Genomic DNA, 16,927 nt, shown 5'->3' on the forward strand with positions numbered 1-16,927 from the left:
TGAGCAGTGAGCACTCAGTACAGTCAGATAATGATATACAGTATTACATATGATGCAGCACACTGGGCTGAGCACAGATATGGTATGTGACTGTGTCACACTGTGTATCGTTTTTTTTCAGGCAGAGAACGGATTAATTAAACTGGTGGTCACTGGTCACACTATCAGCAGCAAGTAGTACTCCTCCTAATAATATGCTCCCCAAAATTAGTGTCTCTCTCTAGTACTCTAGTCTAAACGGAGAGGACGCCAGCCACGTCCTCTCCCTATCAATCTCAATGCACGTGTGAAAATGGCGGCGACGCGCGGCTCCTTATATAGAATCCGAGTCTCGCGATAGAATCCGAGCCTCGCGAGAATCCGACAGCGGGATGATGACGTTCGGGCGCGCTCGGGTTAACCGAGCAAGGCGGGAAGATCCGAGTCGCTCGGCCCCATGTAAAAAAACCTGAAGTTCGGGCGGGTTCGGATTCCGAGGAACCGAACCCGCTCATCACTAATTTTAATACCTACCGGTAAATCCTTTTCTCTTAGTCTGTAGAGAATGCTGGGGACTCCGTAAGGACCATGGGGTATAGACGGGATCCGCAGGAGACATGGGCACACTATAAGACTTTGAATGGGTGTGAACTGGCTCCTCCCTCTATGCCCCTCCTCCAGACTCCAGTTAGAGAACTGTGCCCAGGGAGACGGACATTTCGAGGAAAGAATTTATTGTTTAAACACGGTGAGTGTCATACCAGCTCACACCTCGAACATGCCGCAGAACGTGGCATTCAATAGAACACCAGCCAACGGCATGAAAAATACACAGCCACATGCTGAGAGAATATGTAACACAACCTGTGTGTGTGTCAACACAACCAATAATAAAACACCGCATGCCATGGCATGAACAACGTCAGCAACAGCCTGACAGAAAAGAAACACCACAAGAGTGTAACCATAACCAACAACTGCAGACACAGTACGCACTGGGACGGGCGCCCAGCATCCTCTACGGACTAAGAGAAAAGGATTTACCGGTAGGTATTAAAATCCTATTTTCTCATACGTCCTAGAGGATGCTGGGGACTCCGTAAGGACCATGGGGTTTATACCAAAGCCCCAGACCGGGCGGGAGAGTGCGGACGACTCTGCAGCACCGATTGAGCAAACATGAGGTCCCCATCAGCCAGGGTATCAAACTTGTAGAGCTTAGCAAAAGTGTTTGAACCCGACCAAGTAGCTGCTCGGCAAAGTTGAACTGCCGAGACTCCTCGGCCATCCGCCCAAGAAGAGCCCATCTTCCTAGTAGAATGGGTCTCCACCGACTTCGGTAACGGCAATCCAGCCGTAGAACGAGCACGCGGAATCGTATCACAGATCCAGCGTGTAACAGACTGCATAGACGCAGGCGCCCCAATCATGCTGGGAGCATACCGGACAAACAGAGCCTCTGTTTCCCCAATCTGAGCCAAATTGGCAACATAAGCATTCAAAGCCCTAACTACATTGAGAGACTTTGAATCAGCCAATGCTTAAGTAACCACAGGCATCAAAATAGGCTGGTTTCTGCGAAACACAGAAACCACTTTTGGCAGAACTATTATCCGAGTTCTCAATTCCGTTCTATCCACATGGAAGATAAAACAGGGGCTCTTGTGAGACAAAGCCGCTACTTCCGACACCCGCCCTGCGGACGCCAAAGCCAATAGTATGACAACTCTTCAAGAGAGAAATTTTACACAACCTTTTATAAATGTTCCAATCAGTGTGACACAAGAAAACGCAACACCACGTTAAGGTCCCACGGTGCCAATGGGGGCACAAATGGAGGTTGGATGTGCAGTACTCCCTTCACAAAAGTCTGAACTTCCGGAAAGGTGGCCAATTCTTTTTTTTTTTTTAAAGAAAATTTATAAGGCCAAAACTGCACTGAAATGGAGCCTAACTTTAGGCCTGCATCCACACTTGCTTGCAAAGAATGGGGTAGAACGACCCAGCTGAAAGTCTTCCATAGGAGCCTTCTTGGATTTACACCAAGACACATATTTACGCCAAATACGGCGGTAAGGCTTTGCCGTTACCTCTTTTCTAGCCTGAAGAAGTGTGGAAATTACTTCACTGGGAATACCCTTTCGGGCTAGGATATGGCGTTCAACCACCACGCCGTCAAACGCAGCCGCGGTTAGTCTTGATACACGCCCTGATCTTGTTGTAACAGTTCCTCACGTAGAGGAAGAGGCCAGGGATCTTCTATGAGTAAATCTTGAATAACTGGATACCCAGCCCTCCTTGGCTAGACCGGACAATGAGGATCGCCTGAACCTTTGTTGTTCTTAGTTTATCACCTTCAGAAAGAGTGAAAGCGGAGGGGACACATAGACCGACTGAAAACACCCAAGGTGTCACGAGGGCATCCACTGCTATAGCTTGAGTGTCACTTGACCTTCAACAAAATCCCTGAGATCTCTCGTTGAGGCGAGATGCCAACATGTCCAATTGAGGCACTCCTCAAAGACTTGTCACTTCAGTGAAAACTTCTCGATGACGACTGTATTTCTCCCGGATGGAGATCGCGTCTGCAGAGGAAATCTATTTCTCCGTTGTTTACATCCGGAACGAAGACTGCTAATATAGCGTTTACCAGTCTTTCCACCCAGCGGAAAACGTTTGCGGCTTCTGCCATTGTCGCTTTTCTCCTTGTTCCGCCCTAGCGGCTTACTTACGCCACTGCTGTAAAGTCGTCCGACAGAATTAACTTGGGCAGATCACGAAGAATATGTTCATTGAAAATAGCTCTTAATTCAAGAAAGCTTATTGCAGACAAGCTTCCCAGCTTGACCTTTTCCTCTGGAAATACTTCCCTTGCAAGGACTGCTCCCCAGCCTCGGAGATCTGCATGCATGGACACCAGGATCTAATCCTGGATCCCGAACCTTCATCCCCCTAGGAGGTGAGAACTGAGCAGACACCACAGGAGCGATATCCTGGCCATTAGGATAATATTCCGGTGCATGTACAGGTGAGACCCGGACCACATCTCCAACTGGTATTTGACCTGCTCACGGAAAAGGCCTTTTAGGCCGCACCCATCTTCTTCATCAACGGAACATATTGATGGATTGTCACTGCAAATCTGATCTGACTCTGGATCCTCAGACCTCTTTCCACAGGAAAACACAGAACCTCAACCGTTCAGTATCTACTCTGATACCCACCTCCGGCATCTGCATCGTTGGGAACAACAGCCATTCCCTGCGTTGAAGAACAGTCAGAGAGAAACAACGATTTGCACCACTTGTTTCTTGCCCTCGCCTTAATCAGGAGAGCGTCTCAGTACAGAATAACAATGGCTCTTACTATTGAAAGAAAACCTTCATACTGCCATCACTCTGGTGAAATGGCAAAGACAATCCTGGATATCAACCCAGGTAAGCTGAATGCGGAGAAAAACGCATTTAAACTAGTGATGTGCACCGGAAATATTTCGGGTTTTGTGTTTTGGTTTTGGATTCGGTTCTGCGGCCGTGTTTTGGATTCGGACGCGTTTTGGCAAAACCTCACTGAAAATTTTTTGTCGGATTCGGGTGTGTTTTGGATTCGGGTGTTTTTTTTCAAAAACCCCTCAAAAACAGCTTAAATCATATAATTTGGGGGCCATTTTGATCCCATAGTATTATTAACCTCAATAACCATAATTTCCACTCATTTCCAGTCTATACTGAACACCTCACACCTCACAATATTATTTTTAGTCCTAAAATGTGCACCGAGGTCGCTGGATGACTAAGCTGAGCGACCCAAGTGGCCGGCACAAACACCTGGCCCATCTAGGTGTGGCACTGCAGTGTCAGACAGGATGGCACTTAAAAAAATTGTCCCCAAACAGCACATGATGCAAAGAAAAAAAGAGGTGCACCAAGGTCGCTGGATGGCTAAGCTAAGCGACCCAAGTGGCCGGCACAAACACCTGGCCCATCTAGGAGTGGCACTGCAGTGTCAGACAGGATGGCACTTAAAAAAATTGTCCCCAAACAGCACATGATGCAAAGAAAAAAAGAGGTGCACTAAGGTCGCTGGATGGCTAAGCTAAGCGACCCAAGTGGCCGGCACACACACCTGGCCCATCTAGGAGTGGCACTGCAGTGTCAGACAGGATGGCACTTAAAAGAATAGTCCCCAAACAGCACATGATGCAAAGAAAAAAAGAGGTGCACCAAGGTCGCTGGATGGCTAAGCTAAGCGTCCCAAGTGGCCGGCACAAACACCTGGCCCATCTACGAGTGGAACTGCAGTGTCAGACAGGATGGTAAAAAAAAAAAAATGTCCCCAAACAGCACATGATGCAAAGAAAAAAAGAGGTGCACCAAGGTCGCTGGATGGCTAAGCTAAGCGACCCAAGTGGCCGGCCTCCCTCCACATTTTTGTTCTCCATCTTTTAATGTGTGGAATTATATGCCAGTAATATATCAATAGCAATGGCCTACTGTACCATACTGCTATATATCTCTTATATAATAGCCCTATTCTGTGACCTTGTGATTCATTTGCTAACGCTGGGCGGAGTCACAACAGTGGGCGGAGTTATTCAAATGAGTCACAGAGATCTGGCCAAATCTACAGGAGACTAGGAGCAGAAGCAGATAGCATGGACATTGGGCATGTCACAGACAGGGCTGCATACCTCCCAGCTTTCTGCAGGAGCTTTCTCCAGGCAGAAGGAGGGAAACACACTCGGCGAAAAGGGGGCGTGGCTTCACGGGAGGGTCCCCGTTTTCGGCAGTGAGGGGGCATGCCCAGCGCTCTGTGAGCTGCTGGCATGCCCCCAGGGGCTGATTATGAGTCCGGGGGGCCCAGGGCACTTGAGACAGGGGAGCCCTATCTCATTGCTGTGCCTGCTGGGGGTTGGGGGCGTGGCCTAATCGCGGACCGCGCGGCCACGCCCCCTTATGCAAATTCCGATTTTTGTTTTTATTTTTTTTATGGGATTTTGGCCCCTCAGCTAGGGCTAAATCCAGAGGAGGTGGTCGCTCCACCCTACACACCCGCACAGGGAGAAGAAAGCAGGGAGACTGCTGCCTCCCTGCAACACCACAGACCTGCCAATATGCAGCAGCGTGTGCTGACTGTAGCACAATGCTGCCACTGTTGCTGGCAGGACGGGGGGGGGGAGCTTCTGAGCTGGGACAGAGCTACTCCAGCCGGGGGGGCCTCTAAAACTGTGGGGCCAACGGTACGTATCCCCCGCCCCCCCCCCCTTAATCCGGCTCTGCTGCTGGAACCCCCCCATTAATCCGTACCCCCTGATGCCCCCTCTCCCTCTGTCTCCACTATTCACCGCTGCTCTGCTAAGCAGAACAGCGAGTACAGGAGCTTTCCAACTGCCCCCCCCCCCCACCGCAGGACACTGCGACCCGCGGGTGGGACAGCGGGACAGACCCCAAAAAATGGGACTGTCCCGCGAAAATCGGGACATTTGGGTGGTATGGGGGTGTGTGAGGGGTATGTCATACAGACAGACGGGCACCGGCTCACTGTGTGCTTGACCCCCCACATCGGCATACTCAGCAGGGTCTCTCTGGTGCGGAGGAGCGTCACTTTCTGACACACTCCACGCTTCTTAGCTGCAGTTTAGTGAGGCACCTGCCGCTGTGCAGGTTCCATACTGCCTCTGTTATCTCCAGCCCCGGCAACCCCACCGCTAGCTGCAGCGCTGCCACCCGCAGTGGAGTGCGCCCAGCTCATTCACACACTTTAGCTGGCGGGTAGCGCTGCAGAAATCCGAGCTGCTTGCAGGCTCTGACCCACTCCTCCCTCCAGCCGCAGCGTCTCCTGGGAGCTAACCAGTCACTCCCAGTCTCCCCTTACCACAGTGCCCGGCAGCCGCGAGGTCCGCGCCACGTGCATGCTATGACCCCCTCCTCCCTCCAGCCGCAGCATCTCCTGGGGGCTAACCAGTCATTTCCAGTCTCACCTTACCACAGTGCCCGGCAGCTGCGCGAGGTCTGCGGTGTGTGACTGAGGAGGGGGGGGAGGGATGCGGACTGGCAGAGAAAGCAGGACTCCAGCCTGAGAGAGTCAGCCATGCCAAGTCTCCAGCAGCAGCAGATCCCAACAGGTTGGAATGGAACAGCAGCAGCCAGCAGCAGTGACTCCGGTAAGACACATCTGTCTGTCACCACTGTTTTGTCCCTAATACCAATCTCTCCCATGCCCTGTGTTCTGTCATGTCCCTGGCCTTGCCCTGCCACCCTTATTCTGGCCCTTTCACCCTTATCCTGGCCCTGTCACCCTTATGCTGGCCCTGTTACCCCTATCCTGGCCCTGTCACCCCTGTGCTTGCCCTGTGAACCCTATACTGGCCCCGTCACCCCTGTCCTGGTCCTGCCGCCCCTACCCTGGCCCTGTCACCCCTATCCTGTCCCTATCATTTCTGTCCTGGCCCCGTCACCCCTGTCCTGGCCCCGTCACCCCTGTCCTGGCCCCGTCACCCCTATCCTGGCACCGTCACCCCTGTCCTGGCCCCGTCAAACCCTGTACTGACCCTGTCACCCCTGTCCTGGCCCTGTTACTGCATACCCTCCAACTACCTTTTATGGCATGTACAGTACCCGCAGCGCCTCCAGACCTCTCCCCAATGCACCACACCTCCGCACCTTCCCCTCCACCACATGCGGCACTCCACCCCTCCCCCACATGCTGTGCCTCCAGACCCCCTACACCACCCGTGGCTCCCACTCCTCCACCCCTTCACCACCCACAGCACCTCCAGGCCCCTTCCACCATTCACCCCCCTTATACGTCTCCCCCCACACCTGCCCCCCTCCACCCGCAGCATCTGCAGACACCCTCCTCCATCAGCGGTCCCCCCCTCACCCACCCCTCCCCCACCAATGGCACCCCTGCACCTGCCCCTCCACCACCTGCAGCACCTCCGGACCTCCTTTCCCATCCGCCGCAACACCCGTACCTGCCCCTACCCTACCCATGGTGCCTGCGGTCCCCTACCCAACCCCCGGCACACCCGTCCCTTCCCATCCCACAGCACCTCCGGAACCCTTCACCCATCCACAACATCCCCACACCTGCCCCTCTCCCACCCGTGGCACCCCTGCCCCTCCCCCACCTGCGGTGCCTCCGGACCCCTCCCCCATCTGCATCCCCCACTCCTCTGCCCCTCCCCCACGCGCAGCACCTCCCGAACCTTCCCCATCCGGGCCCCACCCCCACTTCTGCCTCCCCTCCACCCGCAGCATCTACAGACACCATCCGCAGTCCCCCCCGCACCCGCTACATTCTGTACATCGTGCCCTGCAGGTGCTGTTCACGCCGTCGCAAGGGGCTGCGCCTCCTTCACCATCGCACGCCCTTTCATTGTGCAATATTTAACCACTAACAAAGGAATGCAGGTAATACTCCATATAATACAAATATTAAACCCCAGAAAGGCATGCAAGGGTTAAGGGGGCGTAGCCCCTTGCGACGGTGTGAAGAGCGCCCGTAGGGCGCGATGAAGCACCTAGTATATATATATATATATATACTGGTGGTCAGCAAAATTCTGCACTGTCCTCCTACTATATATTGCGCACAACTACAATGCAGCACAGATATGGATAGTATACTTGACGACACAGAGGTAGAGCAATGAACTACTGTACCGTACTGCTATATATATATACTGGTGGTCAGCAAAATTCTGCACTGTCCTCCTACTATATACTGCGCACAACTACAATGCAGCACAGATATGGATAGTATACTTGACGACACAGAGGTAGAGCAATGGACTACTGTACCGTACTGCTATATATATATACTGGTGGTCAGCAAAATTCTGCACTGTCCTCCTACTATATACTGCGCACAACTACAATGCAGCACAGATATGGATAGTATACTTGACGACACAGAGGTAGAGCAATGGACTACTGTACCGTACTGCTATATATATATACTGGTGGTCAGCAAAATTCTGCACTGTCCTCCTACAGTGCAGCACAGATATGGAGCGTTTTCAGGCAGAGAACGTAGATATTTGCAGCACACTGAGCACAGATATTTGCAGCACACTGAGCACAGATATTTGCAGCACACTGAACAGTGAACACAGAAACTGAGAGAACGCAGCCACATCCTGTCGCTATCATCTTGCACATATCACTGGTTTATCACTTCCTTATGCCTTCTCCAGGTTAATACATCTGCCCCTTTATCTCCATCCACTTTATCTCCATCCAAGTCTTAGTAAATAGATCCCATAGTCATGATACCACTGCATGAAGGCATGACCACTTACCTCAGTTGTGTGTACCGGACTTCTTATGTCCTAGACCACCCCAGCCCCTAATCATTCCCTAAAGCACCTCTTTATTAATGGGATCGCCACTATTATGATAAGTACCCTCTTCAACATAGGGCTGAATTGACTAAGAGAATGTCGCCAGCGTAGTCACCAGGATAAACCGCCCCCCTTTCTTACAGCACTCCCAGTACAGATATCACACAGATATGTGTGGTGTGTGGGTAGATGGGAGGGGGAGGATTGTGTGGCCTATACTATTGTTTTACTATTGCCATTGCTCTCTCTTATACTTTATGTCAGTAATGCTCCTGATGTAACTATGCCAGTGTTGCAAGAACTCGTGCCATACCTGCTATTCAGGTATGAATATATGATTATATAAAAGCCGCCCCTCTACCATATTAATGTGATGCAAAGGGTGGAAAGGCAAGTTCTGACAAGGCATTATTATCATGGCTTGGTGATGCCCACATTCATGATCAAATGCAGTGATGGTTCCACCACATGTACTTACCTGTCCTGACATTTAACAAGGAACTGTAGACTCTTTGGGCTCACATATGCTGCCACTTGCATCCTAACCAGCCATAATCAATAGAGTGGAATGGTTTGGTGTCATTGGCTATTTCATTAACCAATTTACCAACTGTCCAGCCTTTGTGCTCCCACGTGATGAAACCACAAGATAGTAAAATGTTGTTCTGGACCTAATATGTCTCATTTTCTTTGTGGGAGCATGGGTGGTCATTCCGAGTTGATCGCTAGCTGCATTCGTTGGCTGTGCAGCGATGAGGCAAAAAAAAGGCACTTCTGCGCATGCGTATGCGGCGCAATGTACACGCGCGACGTACTATTACAACGAACGATGTCATTTCACACAGGGTCTAGCGATGCTTTTCAGTCACACTGCTGGCCGCAGAGTGATTGACATGAAGTGGACGTTTCTGGGTGTCAACTGACCGTTTTCAGGGAGTGTTCGAAAAAAACGCAGGTGTTCCAGGAAAAACGCAGGCGTGGCTGGGCGAACACAGGGCATGTTTGTGGCGTCAAAACAGTAACTGAACAGTCTAAAGTCATCGCAAGCGCTGAGTAGGTATTGAGCTACTCTAAAACTGCACAAAAAAACTTTCGGACGCACTTCTGCTAAGCTAAAATACACTCCCAGTGGGAGGTGGCTTAGCGTTTGCACGGCTGGTAAAAACTGCTAGTGAGCGATCAACTTGAAATGACCCCCATTACCCGGTATTATACACAAAAGAACCAATGCAATGAGAATATGAAAATTAGTCAAAGAAGAAATTGATTCGTCTTGCAGTACCCGTTTCATTGTGCTGTCCGTACCCTGTTCAGGAAATTCTTGCTTGACATGCTGAAAAAATATTATTTTACTTGTCTTATTGTGCAATAATAATAAATGGGACTATATTTTCATTCCGCTCTTTTATCCCGAAGCAACAGAGCATTACATTAATTGACTTGTCTTATTAATTCAATAAGCTGCTTCTAAGATGAAATGCTAGGCTATGCTTGCCTGTTTTTAGCACTTTTTGGCTGTTAGAAGAAAAGCTTTAAGGCTCAAACTGTTCAGATGTTTTGCACACTTCACTGAATAATTTAATGCTCTACTGAATGTGGAATTACTACAACAAACTGCTACTTTTTCAAGGAGTTATCATTTAATTTTCACTGTATATTACAACAAGAAAACACTTAACACTTTCTACATAAAACACATGTATCTCGAGACGTGAAGTGAATATCTTGCACGTTTAATAGGTAGCAAAGGTAAGAACTTCAGCATGGTAATCAGGTGAGATACCTCCTGTGATTGTTATTGGGGACGACACCAGTGGGGGCTCGGGATGCAGAAAAAATGTGTGTTTCTAAAAATCCTGTTATATAGTTTTTGATTGTGGCAGCAATCTGTTTCAGCAGCTTCAGCGGATTAAAGAAAAAGGTACAGTTCTTTAGGTGCCGGCATCAGAGGTAAAGGTTCAATTAGTGTTTCCGGATAGGGAGCATTACAGCATGATGGGAAAAGACAACTTTGCTATAGGTCTCGGTCATTTTTTAGTTCCAGACGTGAGACTGATTACTGGTCACTGATTTTAGACTTGGTGACATTTTTTATCCATTGTCCATTTAACCAAGACAAGCAACCAACATTATTACAGAGCTTGACATTCATGTATTACAGTTTAAGGCCATGGTTCCCAAACACTCTTGGTATACGATGAACTTAGAGTCTCCACAATTTTTTCATGGCGCCATTAGGTGAAAAGTTCCCTATTGAGATGCTCCGGGAACTTTGTTAAAATAAAAAAACTGTGCTTGCCTGCTGTGGCGGCTGCTGCCATTGGGCTGCAGCGCCATCTACAGGCTGCAGGGGGGAGCCAGCCAGGACATATGAACTTATATGTGAAGTTGTATGTAACATATGTCTGAGGGAATCAGCAGCCGCAGCAGCACGGGAAACACCGCTCAGCCTGTTAATTGTCATTTAGCCCACCCCTGGACAGTTTGTGGCATTCAGTGTGTGGCTTGCTGCTGTGGCTGCTGATTCCCAGGGAAGGAAGCCAGAACATATGTTACATACAACTTCACATGTATGTTCATATGTCCTGGCTAGCTCCCCCCTGCACACTTTGGACGGCACTGCAGCCCAGGAGCAGCAGCCGCTGCTGCTTGCCTGTCATCCAGTAGCGGATCTTGCTACGGGCAAGCAGGATTTTTGGCCAGGGCGCCGCCATCCGGACGGTGCCGCCGTCGTCCGGAGCGCGCTGCCGTAGCAAGATCCGCTACTGGTGCCCCCGGTCCTCGGTAGATGCGGTGCAGTGCGGTGCGCGATTAAGTCATCGTGCACCGTACGGCATTGTGGGAGCGGAACATAGACACTAGGGGTCAGGATTGACCTCTAGTGTCTATGCTGTGCTATGGGAGAGACGTCATGACGTCTCTCCCATAGATCAGAGGAGCGGCGCCGGCGGCCGAAGACGGAGGGCAGCAGTGGTCGGGAATCCATAGCGGGGATAGTGAGTATTCATTTTTTTGTATTTTTTTTTTTGGAAGCGGCACAACTCTACTGGGGGCACAACTCTACTGGGGGCACAACTCTACTGGGGGCATAATGGACCACGCCTCTAAAAGAAGCCACGCCCCTATTTTTGCCTGGGGCACCACAAGGGCTAGAACCGGCCCTGCTGTCATCCCGAGGTTCACTTTCATTTTGTCCACATCGCTTCTGATCATCAGCCAATGGTACTAGGCTTGCCTATCGCAGAGAGCGGAAGAGGAAGACAAAGAGACATAAAGAAGGGAGACATGGAAAACAAGTTAGAGTGGGTGTTAGACAAGTGGATAGTTGGGTGTCAGAGCAAATGAATGGACATAGATGAAATGGTGGGACCAGGGTCATTTTAACAGAGGAGGGGGCCCGTGTACAATTTCCGTGTGGGCCTCATCCTCTCTATGGTACAGTAGACTCTGGCCATGTTCCGGAGACTGATTTTTCTACTGCGCACGATGCTGGACTCTGGAAGGGTAAGTAATAAAACATGGATGCAATGTGTGCAGTGCACATGGGCCCTCCTGGACCCAGCGGCCCATGTGCACTGCACACATTGCACCCATTATAGAAAGGCCATTAGGTGGGACAAAGAAGACATACACACAAAGGGGAGACATATAGACAGGTGCAGGTACAGCGACAGGTGCAGGTACAGCGACAGAAAGACTAATACAAAGATGGTGACAGACACACAGAGGGGAGACATATAGACAGGTACATCTACAGCGACAGGTGCAGGTACAGCGACAGAAAGACTAATACAAAGATGGTGACAGACACACAGAGGGGCAGCAGAGAAACTTACGAGGATGGGACAAACTTTGCATGGAGTCCGTGTTGGGCACAGAAGTATCTACGTAGATTGAAGTCTTCCTTCTGCTGGGAGCCTGACGCTGTAAGGGGGAGGAGTGGAATGGAGGAAAAGTGTTGGAGGGGGCAAACATGCCATACTAAGAAGTGAGGTCTGTTTATAGGCCACTGGCAAGGTTGTGAGTGCAGTGTGGCGCTACGAAGCACCGCTGCACACATTTTGTGAGTCGTGGTTTAATTGCCGTTATAATAGACTTGACACTTCTACACAGTCATATATGGTGTTTGTGTGCAGACCTTGGGGTATATTCAATTAAAGTCAGATCCATTCCGACATGAATTTGTATTAATCCATCATTAATATAGATGGAACGCACTCCAACATAGCTTATTCCGCTGGGTGGCAGTGACGCAGTCGGGCCTTTGCGTTCCACTGAAGACACATAGATGGAACGCATGGGATATGCCGCTGGGTGGAAGTGACGTGGTGGTGAGTGCGTTCCACTGAGGACGTAGTTGGAACGCATAGGACGTGTAGGATCACAATGTGTAGTGGACACTAATCCAGCCAGGACATACACGAGCGATACTATTCTACCCCATATATAATGAGTAGGTGTGTCCAATGGAGCACTCTACTCTAGATTCTATGGTTAATTAATGTGTGTTCTACCGTGAATATTGATGGAACACAGGCCCTCATTCCGAGTTGTTCGCTCGTTCTTTTTCATCGCATCGCAGTGAAAATCCGCTTAGTACGCATGCGCAATGTTCGCACTGCGACTGCGCCAAGTAACTTTACTATGAAGAAAGTATTTTTACTCACGGCTTTTTCTTCGCTCCGGCGATCGTAATGTGATTGACAGGAAATGGGTGTTACTGGGCGGAAACACGGCGTTTCAGGGGCGTGTGGCTGAAAACGCTACCGTTTCCGGAAAAAACGCAGGAGTGGCCGGGGAAACGGTGGGAGTGCCTGGGCGAACGCTGGGTGTGTTTGTGACGTCAACCAGGAACGACAAGCACTGAACTGATCGCACAGGCAGAGTAAGTCTGGAGCTACTCTGAAACTGCTAAGTAGTTAGTAATCGCAATATTGCGAATACATCGGTCGCAATTTTAAGAAGCTAAGATTCACTCCCAGTAGGCGGCGGCTTAGCGTGTGTAACTCTGCTAAATTCGCCTTGCGACCGATCAACTCGGAATGAGGGCCACAATGCGGAAGTGATGTCACTTCCGGGATATTGGATGTATTGTTATTTGTCATTTAAAGAGGTTAAATCAACATTATTACAGTTTGTAAAGTAACACTGTTATCTCGCCACAGTCACAAATAGGTTATTAAAAGCTTTGTTAGGAAGGGATTATTAGTGCACTTTATCCGGATTGGTTAATAAGATTCAGGAAATGAGGTAGGAAGGGTTTTGGTATAAATAGCTCTTAAGCACACTCACACAGTCTATTGCACTTTGGGAGGAGCACACAGCACCACACAGGAGCTTGTAAGTACAATGCATTTATTTCATTCCTACATGCACTTCTTGTGTTTTACATTTTATATATGTGGTACTTAATAGTACACATTTAATATTCACAGATATAGTCCACCTTTTGAATTATTTTTTAAGCCTACCCCGAGTGGGTATGTATACACTTTTATAGATCCATATATATTGGTAGATGCTCAATTAGCTTAGTGATATCTTTCAAGTGCTCGAAAGGGAGGGGTATTTCTGAGCTAGAAAAAAAGGCATTTGTTTCCCCCAGCACCCTGAATGATAACAGTAACCAGATATAAATCCCACATAATAATAGAATTCAGAGATCTTCGTTACACATATTTGCGCAAATGTGTGGTTAAGCCCAAAAGCCGCATCAAGGCGTCTCTGTATATTTGGGGTCCCTAGCGCTATATCTAGGTGCAGGGTGTGGCACCCCAAAACACCAGCATAAGCCAGAAAGCCCAGCGTAGCATACCAGTGAAAAAACTATAGTGTTAATAAATTAGTATATAGGAAGCCAAAGCTATAGAGAGGGTAATACAAACATGAAATGTAATTAAAATACAGAAATAGTGTTAAAAAATTAATAAGTGAAAAGTGTTAATAGAATGTAAAGGTATGCCACACTAAAGCCATCCAGCTCAGCCAGTCCAGAGGCACCACACCTCACACCTCCATTACCCCAATCTGGGTCTAATATTAGCCAGCAAGGAGCCACATGATAATGGCTCCTTACTACAATATGTCTAAGCTAAGAGCTACCTACCTTGGAGCAACCCCATAATGCTCCATGTGGCATGTCAGGGCCTGCACCTCCTCCTAATGCAGGAACCTCTCTGCCTCTCACAACAGACATATATATTGGTAGATACTCAATTAGCTTAGTGATATCATTCAGGTGCTCGAAAGGGAGGGGTATTTCTGAGCAAGGAAAAAAGGCATTTGGTTTCCCCCAGCACCCTGAATGATAACAGTAACCAGATATAAATCCCACATAATAATAGAATTCAGAGATCTTCGTTACACATAATATTATGTGGGATTTATATCTGGTTACTGATAATGGCATCTGAGCAAATGCATCCAAATTGAGAGCTAACTTACCTGAAGATACCCCCTGGGATCTCTAAATAGCACTACAGAGACCAGCATGCCCTCAAAACACTGGTTTCATCCGTGCCCCTCATACTAACAGAACAGAATGTCAGTTGCTCATATCAATTAGAAAATACAATTGAGGTGCGTTAAAAGGGAGGGGGTAGTCTAAACTAGAAATACATTGGGGATTAACCCCCGGTGTCCACCAGCACACCAAGCTATATCTGTACCAAGACATGTAGTACCATATATATATATATATATATATACTAGGTGCTTCATCGCGCCCTACGGGCGCTCTTCACACCGTCGCAAGGGGCTACGCCCCCTTAACCCTTGCATGCCTTTCTGGGGTTTAATATTTGTATTATATGGAGTATTACCTGCATTCCTTTGTTAGTGGTTAAATATTGCACAATGAAAGGGCGTGCGATGGTGAAGGAGGCGCAGCCCCTTGCGACGGCGTGAACAGCACCTGCAGGGCACGATGTACAGAATGTAGCGGGTGCGGGGGGGACTGCGGATGGTGTCTGTAGATGCTGCGGGTGGAGGGGAGGCAGAAGTGGGGGTGGGGCCCGGATGGGGAAGGTTCGGGAGGTGCTGCGCGTGGGGGAGGGGCAGAGGAGTGGGGGATGCAGATGGGGGAGGGGTCCGGAGGCACCGCAGGTGGGGGAGGGGCAGGGGTGCCACGGGTGGGAGAGGGGCAGGTGTGGGGATGTTGTGGATGGGTGAAGGGTTCCGGAGGTGCTGTGGGATGGGAAGGGACGGGTGTGCCGGGGGTTGGGTAGGGGACCGCAGGCACCATGGGTAGGGTAGGGGCAGGTACGGGTGTTGCGGCGGATGGGAAAGGAGGTCCGGAGGTGCTGCAGGTGGTGGAGGGGCAGGTGCAGGGGTGCCATTGGTGGGGGAGGGGTGGGTGAGGGGGGGACCGCTGATGGAGGAGGGTGTCTGCAGATGCTGCGGGTGGAGGGGGGCAGGTGTGGGGGGAGACGTATAAGGGGGGTGAATGGTGGAAGGGGCCTGGAGGTGCTGTGGGTGGTGAAGGGGTGGAGGAGTGGGAGCCACGGGTGGTGTAGGGGGTCTGGAGGCACAGCATGTGGGGGAGGGGTGGAGTGCCGCATGTGGTGGAGGGGAAGGTGCGGAGGTGTGGTGCATTGGGGAGAGGTCTGGAGGCGCTGCGGGTACTGTACATGCCATAAAAGGTAGTTGGAGGGTATGCAGTAACAGGGCCAGGACAGGGGTGACAGGGTCAGTACAGGGTTTGACGGGGCCAGGACAGGGGTGACGGTGCCAGGATAGGGGTGACGGGGCCAGGACAGGGGTGACGGGGCCAGGACAGGGGTGACGGGGCCAGGACAGAAATGATAGGGACAGGATAGGGGTGACAGGGCCAGGGTAGGGGCGGCAGGACCAGGACAGGGGTGACGGGGCCAGTATAGGGTTCACAGGGCAAGCACAGGGGTGACAGGGCCAGGATAGGGGTAACAGGGCCAGCATAAGGGTGACAGGGCCAGGATAAGGGTGAAAGGGCCAGAATAAGGGTGGCAGGGCAAGGCCAGGGACATGACAGAACACAGGGCATGGGAGAGATTGGTATTAGGGACAAAACAGTGGTGACAGACAGATGTGTCTTACCGGAGTCACTGCTGCTGGCTGCTGCTGTTCCATTCCAACCTGTTGGGATCTGCTGCTGCTGGAGACTTGGCATGGCTGACTCTCTCAGGCTGGAGTCCTGCTTTCTCTGCCAGTCCGCATCCCTCCCCCCCCTCCTCAGTCACACACCGCAGACCTCGCGCAGCTGCCGGGCACTGTGGTAAGGTGAGACTGGAAATGACTGGTTAGCCCCCAGGAGATGCTGCGGCTGGAGGGAGGAGGGGGTCATAGCATGCACGTGGCGCGGACCTCGCGGCTGCCGGGCACTGTGGTAAGGGGAGACTGGGAGTGACTGGTTAGCTCCCAGGAGACGCTGCGGCTGGAGGGAGGAGTGGGTCAGAGCCTGCAAGCAGCTCGGATTTCTGCAGCGCTACCCGCCAGCTAAAGTGTGTGAATGAGCTGGGCGCACTCCACTGCGGGTGGCAGCGCTGCAGCTAGCGGTGGGGTTGCCGGGGCTGGAGATAACAGAGGCAGTATGGAACCTGCACAGCGGCAGGTGCCTCACTAAAC

Source organism: Pseudophryne corroboree, chromosome 9, assembly GCF_028390025.1.
Source record: "Pseudophryne corroboree isolate aPseCor3 chromosome 9, aPseCor3.hap2, whole genome shotgun sequence".
Taxonomy (NCBI): domain Eukaryota; kingdom Metazoa; phylum Chordata; class Amphibia; order Anura; family Myobatrachidae; genus Pseudophryne; species Pseudophryne corroboree.